Source organism: Mustela lutreola, chromosome 4, assembly GCF_030435805.1.
Source record: "Mustela lutreola isolate mMusLut2 chromosome 4, mMusLut2.pri, whole genome shotgun sequence".
NCBI lineage: Eukaryota > Metazoa > Chordata > Mammalia > Carnivora > Mustelidae > Mustela > Mustela lutreola.
The window spans coordinates 75,307,745-75,322,694 of NC_081293.1; the positions used below are offsets into that span (position 1 = coordinate 75,307,745).

A 14,950-nucleotide genomic window follows, 5' to 3' on the forward strand; every position below is an offset into this window, starting at 1 on the left:
GAGAGTACAACAGCTTGTTGAGGGAACAAACTTAGCCGTTTTGGAAACTCTAAGAAGAGAAAGGCTAGAGCACAGTGAGTGGCGTGGAAAGCAGGGGAAGGTAAAATTTGGAGAAGTAGATGCGGGAACTTCTGATTCCAACCAAGGTGGAGTAGAACCACTCGAGGCCATTTCTGCTGTGGTTGTCAAAAACTGGACCAAATGCAAAGAAGCAAATACCTAAGAACTCTGAGAAGGAAACACAAGCAGACAGACCGGGAAGGAGGCTTAAGATTCGGAGAAGCACCCTATATGAGGATGATTTGCTTTTATTTTTTTCTTTCTTTTGTCTTACAGCTTTGTGGCAGGGGTCCATCCCACTTGAGGGCTGTGCAGCCATGGAGACACGGGCGGCTGAAACTCTAGGAGAAATCCACCTGTTAGCCAGAGGAAACCAGGAAAAGTGTCTCCTGTTGGCCAGAGAGTGTGGGTTAAGGGAAGGAGGAAAATCCCGAACGGGGAGAGCTGGGATGGGGGACCCTCTCATTGTGTATACGAACTTCTCCAAGTCCTGAGCTCAGTCCGGAGCGGGCGTGCTCAAGACAGACCTAAAGAACCATAGCACAGTCTACAAAAAAAAATAAAAATGAGATGGGAACCACCACTAACAGAAGGTGATAGAGAATTTGTGGTCTGAGCCTGACTGTGTTGGTTACTTGCTTAAACAAACAAACTGGTAAATAAAATGTTTTTCAGAAAAATGTACCCAAAGGATACAACCCAGTATCCAAAATTGCTTAAGAAGGAAGAACCAGGATAATGTAACCCATTTCCAAGGGAAAAGTCCATCAAGAGATGCCAGCCACGAGGTAACCCAGATGTTGGAATTATCAGACATAAAAGCAACTATTACAATTATGCTCCATGAGGTGAAGATAAACACACTTGAACAGAAAGATAGAAGTTCTCAGCAGAGAACCAAATTATAAAAAGAACCACATGGAAATTTTATGGCCAAAGATACAATATCCGAAATTAGAAATAAAAACCACTAGATGGACAATAGAAAAATGGAAATGACGGGAAAGAATCAGCACACTTGAAAGTAAATTAATAAGTGTCCAATTTTAATGATGACCCTAAGTTCTTTAAGGTGGATGAGGCTTTGAAAAGTAAACTGTATCGGACTGTAATTAGCTACAGGGATCCTTGATAAAATATTAACCTAAGTACATTCATGTGGCTCCTTGAGTTACATATGAAGAAGTTCCTGCTGTTTGTCAATTACGTTGAATAAGGAATTAGCATTATCATAGGTCCAACTGTGATGATCATGCAAATTTTCTGTGACAGTGTTTTTTTTCAGGCTTAATACGTAAAAACATGTCACATATGCATTGGGGAGGGTATGTGCTTTGGTGAGTGCTGTGAAGTGTGTAAACCTGGCGATTCACAGACCTGTACCCCTGGGGATAAAAATATATGTTTATAATAAATTAAAAAATTAAAAAAAACAAAAACAAAAAAAACATGTCACATATGTTCTGCAACTTACAATGTCTGAGCTCAAGCATGCGTTGACGAAGAATGTTCCCTAATTGGGTCCATTAAGTTGTGTACCTGCAGCAAAAGCAATTTCGAAACCTAAGAGAGTCATCACTAGATAATTGCCAAGCTCATCATCAGAGTCAGTGCCTGATAAATTGCTTTGCTCGCCTGCTCATGTTTACTCTTTGCTTTTTTAAAAAATTTTTAATTTATTTTTAATTTTTGAAAAGATTTTATTTATTTATTTGAGAGAGAGACAGTGAGCGAGAGCATGAGAGGGTAAAAGGTCAGAGGGAGAAGCAGAGTCCCCATGGATCTGGGAGCCCAATGTGGGGATTCGACCCCAGGACTCTAGGATCATGACCCAAGTTGAAGACAGTTGCTTAACCAACTGAGCCACCCAGGCCCCCTCATGTCAACTCTTTGAATCAGCATTTGTAATAGGGCCTTTTCCCAATTGTGGATGTGATTACAAAGATGTCACATGAAAATCGACCTGTCTCATAGGCCCAATACATGCTTTCCAATCTCATAACAGAAAAAAAAAAAATTGCAATGTTTAATGCTGCTAATACTTAGAAATCTGTTACACGACATCATTAAGGCGAGTCTGGAGGAAATGGGACTGGTATTATGTTTGGAAAAATAACTTCCTGATGAAGGAAGACAATTTCAAGGCTTTCGAATATCTCTCATCGTTACATTAGTGCCATATTATTTTTAAAAAGCAGTGTGAATTCTTGTAATAGTGATAATTCTGGATTTAAGAGTTTAACAAGTGCTACCATTTAATTCCTGTAAGATAGGAAGCACAGGGGCGCCTGGGTGGCTCAGTGGGTTAAACTCTGCCTTCAGCTCAGGTCATGATTCCAGGGTCCTAGGATCAAGTCCCACATCAGACTCTGCTCAGCAGGGAGCCTGCTTCCCCCTCTCTCTCTGCCTGCCTCTCTGCCTACTTGTGATCTCTGTCTGTCAAATAAATAAATAAAATCTTAAAATAAAAAAAGATAGGAAGCACAATTATATCCATCTTATGTGTGAGGAATCAAGGGAGGCTGACATTCGATAACTGGTCAGCACAGAAAAACTGGTAAGTAGTGGAACCAGGATTTGAGTTCCCCTCTATCTGGTTCCTGAGCCTAGACCACTAGCTACTGTGTTACATAGTTACTTCCTATAACAACCAAATGAGAATCTTTATTATTTTTTTTCTTTAAAGGGCACAGTTGAAATGAGTAGGACAGCTGGGTAAGCAGTGGTTTTCACATGTTTTGGTCTCAGGATTCTTTCAGACTTTTAAAATTTATTGAGGACCTTGAAAAGCTTTGCGTGTGTAGGTTATTTTTACCTACAGATATTTTACCCTATTGGAAATTAAATCTGAGACATTATTACCTGAGAAATATTTACTAATTAAAAATAACAACAAACTTATTACATGTTAACATAAATAATGTTTTTAGTGAAGATAATTATGCTTTCCAAAACAAAACTTTAGCAATTAAGGGTGGCTTTTAAAAAAATTCTATATCTATTAATACTTGGCTTAATAGAAAACAGCTGGATTTTTATATATGCTTCTGCATTTCATCAGTTGTGAGATGTTGTTTTGGTTGTAACACATGAAGAAAATAATGGCCTCTGTACCAGATACTTGGTTAGAAAGGGAGAAGTTTCTTAAGAGCCTTTTTAGATGATTGTAGGTATTCTTGATACTATCAAACTCAAGTTGTACTTTTTGAAAAGTTCACTGCAGTGTGGGATTGGGACCCCTCAGTGAACCTTTTGTACTGAACGTTTTGTTTGATTTGAACCTGTTAGTATATCTTGTTCTTCTTCTTCTTTTTTTTTTTTAAGATTTTATTTATTTTTTTGACAGAGACACAGAGTAAGCATGAGTGAGCACAAGCGAAGGGAGAGGTAGGCAGAGAGGGAAGGAGAAGCAGGCTCTCTGCAGAGCAGGGAGCCCAAGCAGGACTTTATGTGGGACTTGATCCCAGGACCCTGAGGTCATGACCTGAGCTGAAGGCAGATGCCTAACTGCCTGAGAGACCCAGGCACTCCTATCTTATTCTCTGAATGGTCTTTTACTCATGTATAATTCTGTAACATTATGAATGGATTATTTAGAAAATATTGGCTCACTGATTTGTGTAGTATTCCAAATATTGACACACTTCACTGTAAACATAAAAAAAAAAAAAATCACATTTGCTAACACCACCCTGAGCTCATTAGAAAAGTCTTTAAATACTGGGAAGCTGTCAAGTTCAAAGTGGCAGATATAAGTTTCTTAAAATACTAATGTTTACTTAAAAGCTTGAATTTTATCCCTGACGGCAAATACCGTTCGTCATTCTCCTTAAAGGGTCTCGATATCCCACTGGGGCCATCGGCCACGCTTTGAGGGTCACTGGTGAAGATCTTTGATTGGAGAGAAGTAAAGAGGAGAACATTCATCTAAAGGTCCTAACAAATTAATTTCCAGGGTGCTGAAGAAACATGAAAATGGTCTCAAAATCACTAGCCGTAATCTGTGATAAATTAGAAGTGGGAGAGAGTTCAGACATGCAGGAATGAGAAAAGATTGCCTTCACTCTCCCAGGGGATGTATTCTGGCCAACTCTGATTCCCAGAAAAAGACTATATGATATCCCATAGCAGGTAGCTTCAGAACCCTACAGAATAACTCATGGGAGGTCATCTTAAGTTTTGTTTTCCTGCACAATCACCTGACAAGTGCTTCACGTGGCATACGTATACCCTGCAGTATTTGAATAACTACGAAGAGATAGTTGAAGGATAATTTGTATGGCTACTGCTTGTACAAACTGAACCAAGTTCATTTGATTAGACACCGTTTATAGAGTACCCGCCATAAGCAAAATGCTGTGGTAGGGAAATGGCACACGGGAGGGGCACAGAGAAAAGAATTGGCCTTGAGAAAGGAAAATACCGAGGGTATTTTCCAGTATAAAATCTGTGAACGCCACCTAATGAGAGGAAGTAGCATGGCCTTACGGGAACATCATAGCATGAGGAGTTAGAATATTTGAAAATGTGCTCATCCTGGTTTCTGCCAACTCAGTGGACGCCCTTGGGCAAGTGATGTCAAGTCTTGACTGGTGTTCCGTGTCTATAACATGAGAGGTTAAGGTCCCTGGAAGGAATGGAGTTGTGGTCTCTCAGTTTACAGAGCATCACCAAGAGGGACTTTGGAGAAGACAATTTGCTGTCCTAGCTCTGTGCTGCCCTTTACTAAAGCCACTAGTCACATTGTGGCTATTGAGCACGTGAACTAGGACAAGTCCAAACTGAGATGTGCTCTAAGTGTAAGTGACACACCAGATTTTGAAGACTTAGTATGAAAAATAGAATGTAAAATATCTCATCGGTAGTTTTTTTTAATAGGAATTACTGGTTAAAAAGATAAGTTTTAGATACATGGGTTTATATGAAAATATTATTAATTTCATCTATATTTTAAAAAAATATATGGTTCCTAGAGAACTTAAAATTACAGATATGTCTTAGATTAGAAAGTGGACAGTGCTGTCCGAGCTAACAGTTTCCAACCAAAGAATAGTAACTTGAAGAAGAACCTAACTTTACTTTTAACAGTTCTTTCTGAGGTTTGCAGACAGAGCGTGGGTCCCAGTTTTGACCAGAGGGCCTCCCGGAAGACTCCGTCTGGTCTCTGTTGTGTTCTCAGTCTGCACTTTGAGGAATTCTAGGGCCCCACGAGCTCTCCTCCCATGATTTGTCCGCAGTAGGCGAGGGTCAGGCCCCAAAGGGACGGCTGCTATGGGACACAGGGGACTTTCTCTCCCCTTCTTAATTCAAGCAGCAGACTGTTCAGCGTGCACTGACTGAATGAAGTAATGAGCATACGAAATTTGTGTGCGTTTTTGCTTAAGGTTCAGGCTTTGGACCGGCTCAGGCCACCGGGCTGATTCTTGGTGTCACCGTTCACCAGCCCTGTGACCTGCCTCCCCCTCGCAGAGCCTCTGGCTCTTCAGTCTGAAGCAGGAGAGCTGCGTGGGCCACCATGTTTTGAAGAAGCTTCCGGGTCACCCTCGGTCCAGGCCTCCCGGCGATCTGAGTCCTCGCAGTGTGAGTAGGGGGAAGTGTGTGTCCGTCCTGACCCGCAGGAGTCTGCCACTGAGGGCTGGGCCATGAGCAGAGGGGCTTCTCCTCATCCAGAGCTCCCTGGCAAACCTGGCCTCCTCCTGTGTCCGGCTCTCTCCTGCTCCACAAACCTTCTCTGCCTGCGCTTTCTGTCCCTCCCACTTCCCCCGTTCTCCCTCAGCCCTACCCCGGCCTTTTCCTAAATAAATAAAGACTCTCAACTTCCTGCCCTTCTATCATCAACCCACACTCTCCCTCTTTCAATCTGCTTCCCTGTGATGCAAAAGGAAAAACTCTCTTCCTCTTGTGTAAGGCCAGCTTTTTTACTGTGCTCCTTGTCCTCCCTTTCTTGGGACCTAGGCCATGTCTTCTTGAATTATCTCTTTTTCATCTCATTTTTGACATTTTAATCTCCTTTGGGTCATTTCTTAGAGCCTATTAGATATCCTTTTCTTCCCCCTCTTTTTTTTTTTTTTTTTAGTAAAAGGAGAAAAAGAAAACCTTTATCTTGCATTCTACTTACATAGCACTCTCTTTATTTTGTATTAATTTTTTTATTTCTTTAAATCTATTTTTGTTGACGTAGAGTTGACACACTATGACGTTACTTTCAAATACACAACATAGTGATTTGACGTCTCTATACTGATGCTATGCTCACCACACGTGTCACTACCATCTGTCACCACAGAATGCTATTACAATATCAGTGGCTATATTCCCTACGCTCTGCCTCATATTCCCATGACTTACTCATTCCATGACTAGAAGCTGTGTCTCCCACCTCCCTTCACCCATTTTGCCCATTCCCCATCCCCCTTTTCTCTCTTTTTAAAAATCAAGTTAAAAAAGAAGAATCTACCCTTGTTTTGACTTCCTCATATCTCACTCACTCACATTTCTATTTCTAGTACTTACCATATTAATTGAGTTACAAAGGCACGTTCAAGAATCACCTGTAGAATAATACACCGATTTAGAACTACTCCGGACCTCACTCAATCATCAATCAAGTCAAAGGTAAGAATAGACAGATGTTCAGATATTTAGGGATTCCGAATTTTTATCACCTATGCAACCTTTCCTGGCAAGGTATGGGAGAACGTGTCCTGGGAAAATGCGGAAGTAAACCACGAAAGAGGAAGACATGGGATCTGGGCAAGGGGAGGGAGAACAGCAAAAGGAAGTCCTAAAAATAGAACGACAGAGCAGGCCTAGAGGAAAACCAGTCCAGACTGAAACAGAAATGTCGAGTCCTCAGGGAGGCCTCAGGTCTCCAGGAGGAGTGGAACCAGTGTTTTTGGAGTGCAGGCAAAAAGTTATCAGGAGGTAGGTGACACAGATGCTGGAGAATCTTGGAAAAAGCATGTAAGAGTATTAGAGGTACACTGAAATTCAAGCAAATGCAACACAAATCTCCTGGTAACTGCTGATCTACTCTGGGTCTCAATAGATGTGTACAGCGGACATTTCGTATTAACGAAACCATGTAATACGTTTTTGTGTGTGTGTGTGTGACTGGCTTCTTTCACTTAGTGTGACGTTTGCAAGTTTCATCCATGTGACATCTCACCCCTTTCTGTGGCTGAATACTATTCCATTGTTTGGATATACCACTTTTCGTTTGCATTAGAATCTTAAACTCTCTTGTTAACAATATGTTATTGAATGAACAGGGGACCAGGTGGTGTGATCTAGTATACATTACAACACAAGTCCTTGTTGTGTTGTGAATTTGAAAAGGTCTATTTTTAACACGTTTTCTGAGAATATTTAGATATGAATTAAGGACATGTAGGGGAATCAAGAAATCATGCCAGCTGCCACAGAAATTTTGGCAAAGATGGTAACTTATGTATACATTTCTGAAGCTCTTCTCAGAATTGGAAACGACCAAGAGACATTAAAGAAATAAAAACAAAATACCCCCAACTAATTTGTTTTGAAACCAGGGAATGATGCCAACCACATTTCAAAGAATTTCAAAATTCAAAGAATTTCTATTAAGTACAGAGCAGTGGGGCAGACGGAAGTGACAGAGAGAGAAGGAAATCCTAAAGCCCTACCAGCACCCCCTAAGTTAAAGTGATCAAAGTTGAGAATGAGGATGGGATATGTGGCTAAAATAAGAACATGACACATGGCTTACGGTAATGAAAAGCAAATTGGGGATTTTCTCTGATCCATCTTCTCAGTAACTCAGGGTTTCACATGGAGGCAGATAAGGACTTTCCCAAACAGAGTGGTATTAACGTCTACTTTCTTCTCTAGAGGATGGAGGGCTGTTTCATGTGAGCGGATGTATCAAGAGTGGTTACCAAGCCAACAGCAAACTGATGTGGAGAATTGCCTTCCTACAACAGAGAATGAAATATGGAAGTCAACCAACAAAGACAAATTAGCCCAGTGCAGTGGGACCCGGGGGCAGACTCTGGCCTCAGTTCTTTCCAGTCTTCTGTAGACTTCTTTTGGAATGGTTTTGAGAACACAAGTCAGCTCTCCAGCTGGATCTACTCATCTCTCTTTCTGTGCTTTTACCCATGGTGCCCTCATCCATTCACGTGATGTGGGACACCTTCCGTAACCCGAGGACTCCCAAATTGATATTTCTATCCAAGATTTCCCTTCAAAGTCCCAAGCTTGTCTATTTTTCAAATGGCATCACAATTGTGTCCCAAACCCGACTCCTGATTCTCACCCTTAAACCTGTTTCTCTGCTGAGAGCGTGGCATTATCCACTCCATTGCTTGAACCTAAAGCCTAGCAATTTCTTCCTCTTATTTAATGAAACCCTCTATGCCACATTTGATCCAGTTCACTTAATCCAAAATTCCAATTCCAAAAATACATCTTGAATCCTTTTGCCAATATCTGAACTACTGTGACTTCTCATTCGGATCACTGACTTTGCATCCTAACAGACTTGTTTTCCACCTTGTGCTTCCCAGGAGCAGCCACGGTAGGTCTAAAGTCTCAGTCAGACCATGCACTCCTTTCCTTGAACATCTTAGTAACTTCTTATAGCATCTCCAAGAACATCCAAGCCTGGGAGTGACCTGGTTTTGTCCATCTCTTTCACTTTAGATTCTGTAGAGTGATTAGGACAGAGAAGAGCAAGAGCGTTCCCAGCCTCAGGGCATTTGCACCTGCTGTGCTTCATACCTGCCTATTTCACACCTATCCTTTCTTTATCTGGATTGCTCATTTTCATCTTCCAAGTCTCATCTTAACTGTCACTTCCCAGGAGGTCTAGCGCATCACCCAGTGAAAGGCAGACTCCTCCCTTTTGGTATTCTCTCTTGAAGGACTCCCTTCTTTTTCTTTAATAGCTTGCCCCAGTTCATACTGGATATTTGGTTTCTTGCTTGTTTATAGTCTCATTCACAGCAGGGAATGGGACTGGAAGCCACTCCTAGGATTTTTTTTTTCCCCTTTCACCATTTTCCTTCTGGTGCCTGACATGTGGAGATCTTCTACTAATATATTTTTCAATTAAGTGAATGACTTAAAAAATAAGCAAACATCAATAGAACAAGACAGAAATGAGATAGATTAAAAAATTCTGCTGCAGAGAGAATTAGAGGATCGCCATAGCTTTTGAAACCAGGGGATGAAAGCATTTCAGGAAAGAGGGAAATCCCAGGGAGCATTCGCTTAATGCTCTCAGGGCACTGGGAGAAATCATGAATTCTTACAGAAGAGCTAAAAGATGTTATGGTAAGACAACAAAATGGGAGAGAAAGGGAAATGCAAGGGGATGGTAGGACCGTGGCAGAAACTGCAACAGCATTGGAAGCAACAAGGAGCAATGTCGCCGCTGCAGAGAATAAGGTCAGTTCAGTGAAAGGCGAGTGTAAGGCGCTCTGAGAACACAGAGGAAAAGGACAAGGAGAACAGAGAACTGGAAGGAACATCCCGGACCTGCAAAAAAGAAAGGTGCAACGTGGATCAATGGCGGTCCTGACAGGGAGAGAGGAAAGGGAGCAAGGCTGCTTCTGAACTCAAGAAAGGTCCAGATACACCCGTGCATGAATTCATGACAAAATTGACAGCACCTGGAAACAGCTCGGTGACTTTCTTGAATTCAGGCTTACGGAATTACTTACTTACACTTTGCCGAGCAGAGTCCTACCTGTGATGGGAACATGAGCTTTGGGTGGGCAGGGGTCTGTGCACAGTAGGTACTCAATACATATATGCCAGTTTTAACATAAAAAGTTATATACTCATGTAAAAATCAGCAATGGGAGGAAGGATTGCAGTCTTTTTGCTGACATACACAAGCTTCAGTAAAATTACTATAATAAAATTATATGCACTGGACAACAAAATATATACTACAAACTCTACTTGTAATCTGTGAACAGAAGAATCAAAACAACAGTGGAAAGAAACCTTAGCATAATTCCTTTGAGTTTTTACCTAATCAGAGAGACAAAAGTATCTGTGATTATAGATAAATTGAGTAATATAAATAATACTTAAAAATATGTAACAAATTTTATTCTTTATAAAAAAAAGTCTTCTTTTTTTAAAGTTCCTGGAACACTAAATGACAAATCTTTAGTTAAAAATATCTCATGTGCATAATATAATTTTATTTTTAAAATTCTGCATGCATGTATACAAATATATTTTTCTGGGTAAAAATAATGCAAGATGGAGACAGCAGTAGGAAAAGTATTTTCTCTGGGTGGTGGGATTTCTTTTTTGGGGGGCATTCCAGTTTTTAAAATTATTTTTATTTAAATTCTAGTTAGTTAACATACAGTGCAGTGCTGGTTTCAGGAGTAGAATTCAGTGGTTCATCACTTACCTACCGCACCCAGTGCTCATCACAACTCGTGTCCTCCCTCAGACCCATCTGGGGGGTGATATTTCTAATTATTAAACATTTTCCTTTTACTTATATGAAATTTCTATCCTTTCTACAGTGAAGTTGTATTACTTGGATAATTAAAAAAGCAAAGGGGGGAAGCTAGCCAGCTGATACTTACATGAAATATTATTAGTAAAGAGATGGTCCGTCCTAAGAGAGGGGAAGCCAGGAAGACAGAGGAGACGTGCGTACAGACAACAAAACCTTCGGTGGGGCTTGGGAAGCTTTACTAAAGTGTAAGAATTGAGAGAAATCCAAGCCAAAACGTTCTATATGGAAAAGGCTGCCAAGGGTGCTGGCGCCCATCGCAGGCAGAAGGTTTTCCCAAGCACAGCATCCCACGAGGTAAAGAACAGAAACAGAAATAATCTCAAAGGAATATGGATATTAAAATGAATATAACCTTGGAAGGACTATGTGATGCTGCTGCTGGTTTGGGGAAGTGAAGAAGACTTCCGTCCTCTGGGAGTGGTAAGAGACAGGGCGGCATAGTAAAAAGATGATTACTGAGGTTACTAGGTTACTAGGTTACCTCAGACTAGTAACCTGATTACTGAGACGTCTCTGATGCTCAGTTTTCTCATCTATAAAATAGGGATAAGGTTACTTACTTTGGATGCTTGGTATATTGAATTATCCAAAGAAAGTCTGTGAACACATGTGGATAAACATATCTGTATGCGTGTATGAGTACATATATATATATATACGTATGTACATAGTATCAGGCACAAGTGAACCTGGGGTTGGTTAGGAAAGAAATGGGGCTGGATCTTGAGGAATTAATTCAGTCTGTACATGTGGAGCACGAACCACAACAGGCAGAGGGGCACAGAGTACTTGTGTCTACCTTCACAGAACTGACACACGGCACCTTACAGGGAAGCCAAAATCTGGATCATGGATCCGCAGGCGGGAGGGAGACAGCTAACAAACCCCTCCCTCCTGCATTACGAGGGAGGCTGGGAAAAGCCAGAGGAGAAAAATAACAAACCGTCCACAGAGAATTATTCGATTTTATTCGATCAACAATGATCACAGCCTCATTTTTCTTCTCCCGATCGTCCAAGCCCATTACTGGGGAGGGCAATGCAGGCGCGGAGAATCGAGAAGGTGGGGCTGGGAAGCTGGTAAAGACCCCAAACGTTCCTGGGTTTATTTCTGCCTGCTTGTCTGGGACCAGTGTTTCACAAAAGGAGTGAGAAATGAGTAACCACATGCTGGGCAAGATGTTCCTGAGAATGTCAGGAAGCTTGTTTGTCAACCTTAATTGACAACCGATGTTTCAGGACAAAGCGTGATTCTCATAATTTAATGGGACAGCATTGCTACTTAATGCCAGAGGGGGCAAGAGCGACTATAGGGCCAAAGCCTGTAGAAAGGATGAATACGGACAAAATAATCCCCTTTTTGTTTTAGGAAAATGTAAAGTGGTGCCCCAGGGATTGTTGGCAAATATTATCATCTTTGAAAGCTACTACTTAACACAAATTCCGGGAAACCAGAGACTTCTGGGTAATGTGAATCACAAGGAAAGAATGCCCTATTCTATGGCTGCAACTTTTTAATGGAATACTGGTTGATTTTGAGTGAAGAAGGCCAGGGGTCAGGGTCCGTCTGGGAGAATTTCCTGCCTGTTTCTGTCAAGGCGTCTCCACAAGATGCTTCTTTCTTGGCCGTCTTGAAAAGTTTCCTGGGATCACCCGCATGTGGGAGCCACCCATACCTCTAGGGGCAAGGCTCCCCTTTTTCTCTACATGGCTTAACTGAGGGTAGAGCTCAATAGCTCTGTGTGGACCTCTGTGTGCTGCGATGGCTTCTGAAGATCTTTTCTGCGTCAGTTCCTAATGAAGAGTTCTGTGGTAGGAAAGGGCAGGGTGGGGACTGGGGCAGAAGGGTGCTTCCAAAGAGAGGGCCAGACTTGGAGGGCTCAACGTTTCTATTAGAGTCAAAGAATGATAAACAGCAATTTGGGGTTCGAGCATCGGTGGAGGGCAGGTGTGCAGGGGATGAAGCTGGGAAGAGTTTGGGACCTCCTAGCGCTTAGGGAGAGGAGCTGGCCCCAGCTAGGATGGAGAGAGTGCCCCTAGAAGTCCCCTCCTGGATCCGTACCGGTGCAAATATGGTGGAAGGGGGAGCCTGAGGAGAGGGAGGTCAGTTAGGAGAAGGAGGGAGTGAGGGGGAAGGGCAGGACTTGCCAGGGTGGAGCACACAGAGAGGAGGGGGACCCAGCGACATCAAGAACGTGGAATGGATAGGATTTGGTGATTTCAGTGCAAATGATGAAGGAAGATGAGGCAAGCCCCATTGGATGCCGGTGGTGCTCTTTACCCAACAGGAGCAGGGAACTTCTTATTTACTTCTCTGATATTTTCTCTGTACGCTGATGCTTATTTTTGGCTGCTAGTGGAATATGAAATGGAGAAAGCTAAGGATGGCTGACTGGTTGCTGCCCCATTGCTGACAGGAAGACAGTAGATAGAACAGCCACTGCTTTCCCTGTGAGCCATCTTTGTTTCTGGGGGAGAGACACGTATCCCAGCACGGAATCACGAGATCACCTGGAAGCAGTGGACTGGAGGTCAGTCCAGATGCCAAGGGGCTGAAGGGGGAGCCCACCTCTACCTCTGCCTGGGTGGACGTGGAAGTTGGGCATTTGTGAGGGCTTCCAAGAGGAAGCGACTCTTGAACTGAGGCTTGAGGGACACGTGGGCGTTCTGTGGGTGGAAAAGTGAGATGAGAAGTGGGTAAAGACATCGCATATGAGAGAACATGGCAAAGTTGGGCGATGGCAAATGGCGCAGTCTGGCCGAAGGCTCGTGTGAGCAGAGGGAAAGTGTGAAATGAAGCTAAGAAGGAAATCAGGGGCAGAGCCGGAAGGGCCTTGAGGCAATGACAGGAAGTTACAGTCTTTGCCTTGTAGCTGATGGGGAGAAGTTGAGGAGCTTTGAGGAGAATTACAGATGCCATTCTCTCGCCCACTCATGCACTCATCAGATGTCACCCAAGTTCCATGTTGGACCACTCTGGCAGCAGAGTGAAGGGGGGGGGGCAAAGAAAAGATGTTTAGCAGAGAACACCAGCTGTTTTCCCAAATGTACGTCTTCTGCCGGGATACATAGCTAGATGACAGTTCTCTTTATTTCTTGCTGCTAGGTGTGGCCATGTGTCCTTATGCCAGTCTATGCCATGTGTGCAGAAGGGAGTTGTGCTGCATCCTGGCGAGGGCCTTTGAGACCTCTCCTGTGCTAGGCTTTATGCTTTTCCTCCTACCTGCCAACTGAGTTGAGACCTTGGAAACCAAGTCTGGAAGATCCTGGTGCTGCCATGAACACAGGCCTCCCTACTCTCCGGAATCACACCCTGGACTGTTATGCGAGTCAGAAATAAACATTTATTATGTTGAGTCATTGTGTGTTTGGATCTATTCCCATAGCTTAGCTATCCTAAGTGTACACAGTTGGTATGAAGAAAATGGAGGTTTCAGCTAGGGCCATGATGGTTTTCAGATTTGAGGATGGTCCCACCACTTCTGGTTGTCTTTTCTGTGGTTTGGAAGGAAGCCCCAGGCTTAAGCAGGAGGGATCCTAAGATGGATCCAAGAGCTGGAAGCCATCTCCTGCCATCGCTCGTGGAAGTTACTAAGTGCTGTGTGTGCCACTGTTTCTTGTTAGCAAGAAGGCAGGAGAACGTGTTGCTGAAGTCATTTTGGTGGTGTCTAAGGCAATTCCTTCCAGGACTCCTTCCCCATTCACTTCGGCACGTTCAAAGAACTTTCTGGCTCTGCCTCGACTTGTCCCCGACCACTGAGCTCTTAGTGACTCTCCTCGTTCTTCCAGATGTTGACACGCATGGGCACCATATACATAACACAGTCAAGCCTTTCCCAGCTTACAAGTCAAGTCGCTCGTGCCACGCAGCCCCTCCTCTAGCTACAGCGTGCTCTTTTCTCCCTCATCTCCCGTGTGGGGAGCCAGAACTCTTCTCCAGCGAGTCCTCCAGAGCTGTTCCACACAAGCCTACCAGCTTAACTCTTTCTTTGCCAAACCCCATGGATATTACCCAGTCCTTATCCCTGGTGACCTTGGAAGGTCTCCCCTCAGCTTCCCTGACTGCAAACTCTAAACCTTAGTAGGAGTGTGACTCCAATAACTCAATAATAGAATACATAAATATTCATGTATATGTATGTACATTTACACAGGAATATACAAAACGGCCAAGGAAATGTTAACACTGCTTGTGAACTATTAATCACATATAATCACGTATTGATGGAGCCAAGGTCCCCCTCCCAGTCTTCGTATTTTTCCAATCTGTGTGGAGGGTCTTGGGTTCTCTTTTACTCTTCATAGAGTTTTTCTCTGGTGTATGTTTCTTTCTCCTAGTTTCTTGTGCTTGGTGGGTTTATCCCTG

General features: G+C 42.9%; 3 long non-coding RNA genes across 4 annotated transcripts in view; 2 read left to right on the forward strand and 1 right to left on the reverse strand.

The window, feature by feature from the left end:
- The first annotated feature begins 694 nt into the window (after nucleotides 1-694).
- Nucleotides 695-8,912, forward strand: LOC131828990 (uncharacterized). Its single transcript, XR_009352651.1, has 3 exons — nucleotides 695-848; nucleotides 5,445-6,675; nucleotides 7,927-8,912. It is a non-coding gene; the product is annotated as an uncharacterized LOC131828990 (long non-coding RNA).
- The window catches only part of LOC131828985 (uncharacterized), a 28,013-nt gene continuing 19,584 nt past the window's right edge, over nucleotides 6,522-14,950 (reverse strand). The window contains exons 3-4 of one of the 2 annotated variants that reach the window (XR_009352644.1): nucleotides 7,805-8,009; nucleotides 6,522-6,611 (exon numbers count right to left, since the gene is read on the reverse strand). This is a non-coding gene — a long non-coding RNA (uncharacterized LOC131828985). Of the gene's footprint in view, nucleotides 6,612-7,800; nucleotides 8,010-14,950 lie in introns of those variants that run through there. The other variant, XR_009352643.1, reaches the window with a different exon arrangement.
- LOC131828991 (uncharacterized) lies at nucleotides 12,114-13,940 on the forward strand. The gene is made up of 3 exons (XR_009352652.1): nucleotides 12,114-12,396; nucleotides 12,942-13,115; nucleotides 13,691-13,940. It is a non-coding gene; the product is annotated as an uncharacterized LOC131828991 (long non-coding RNA).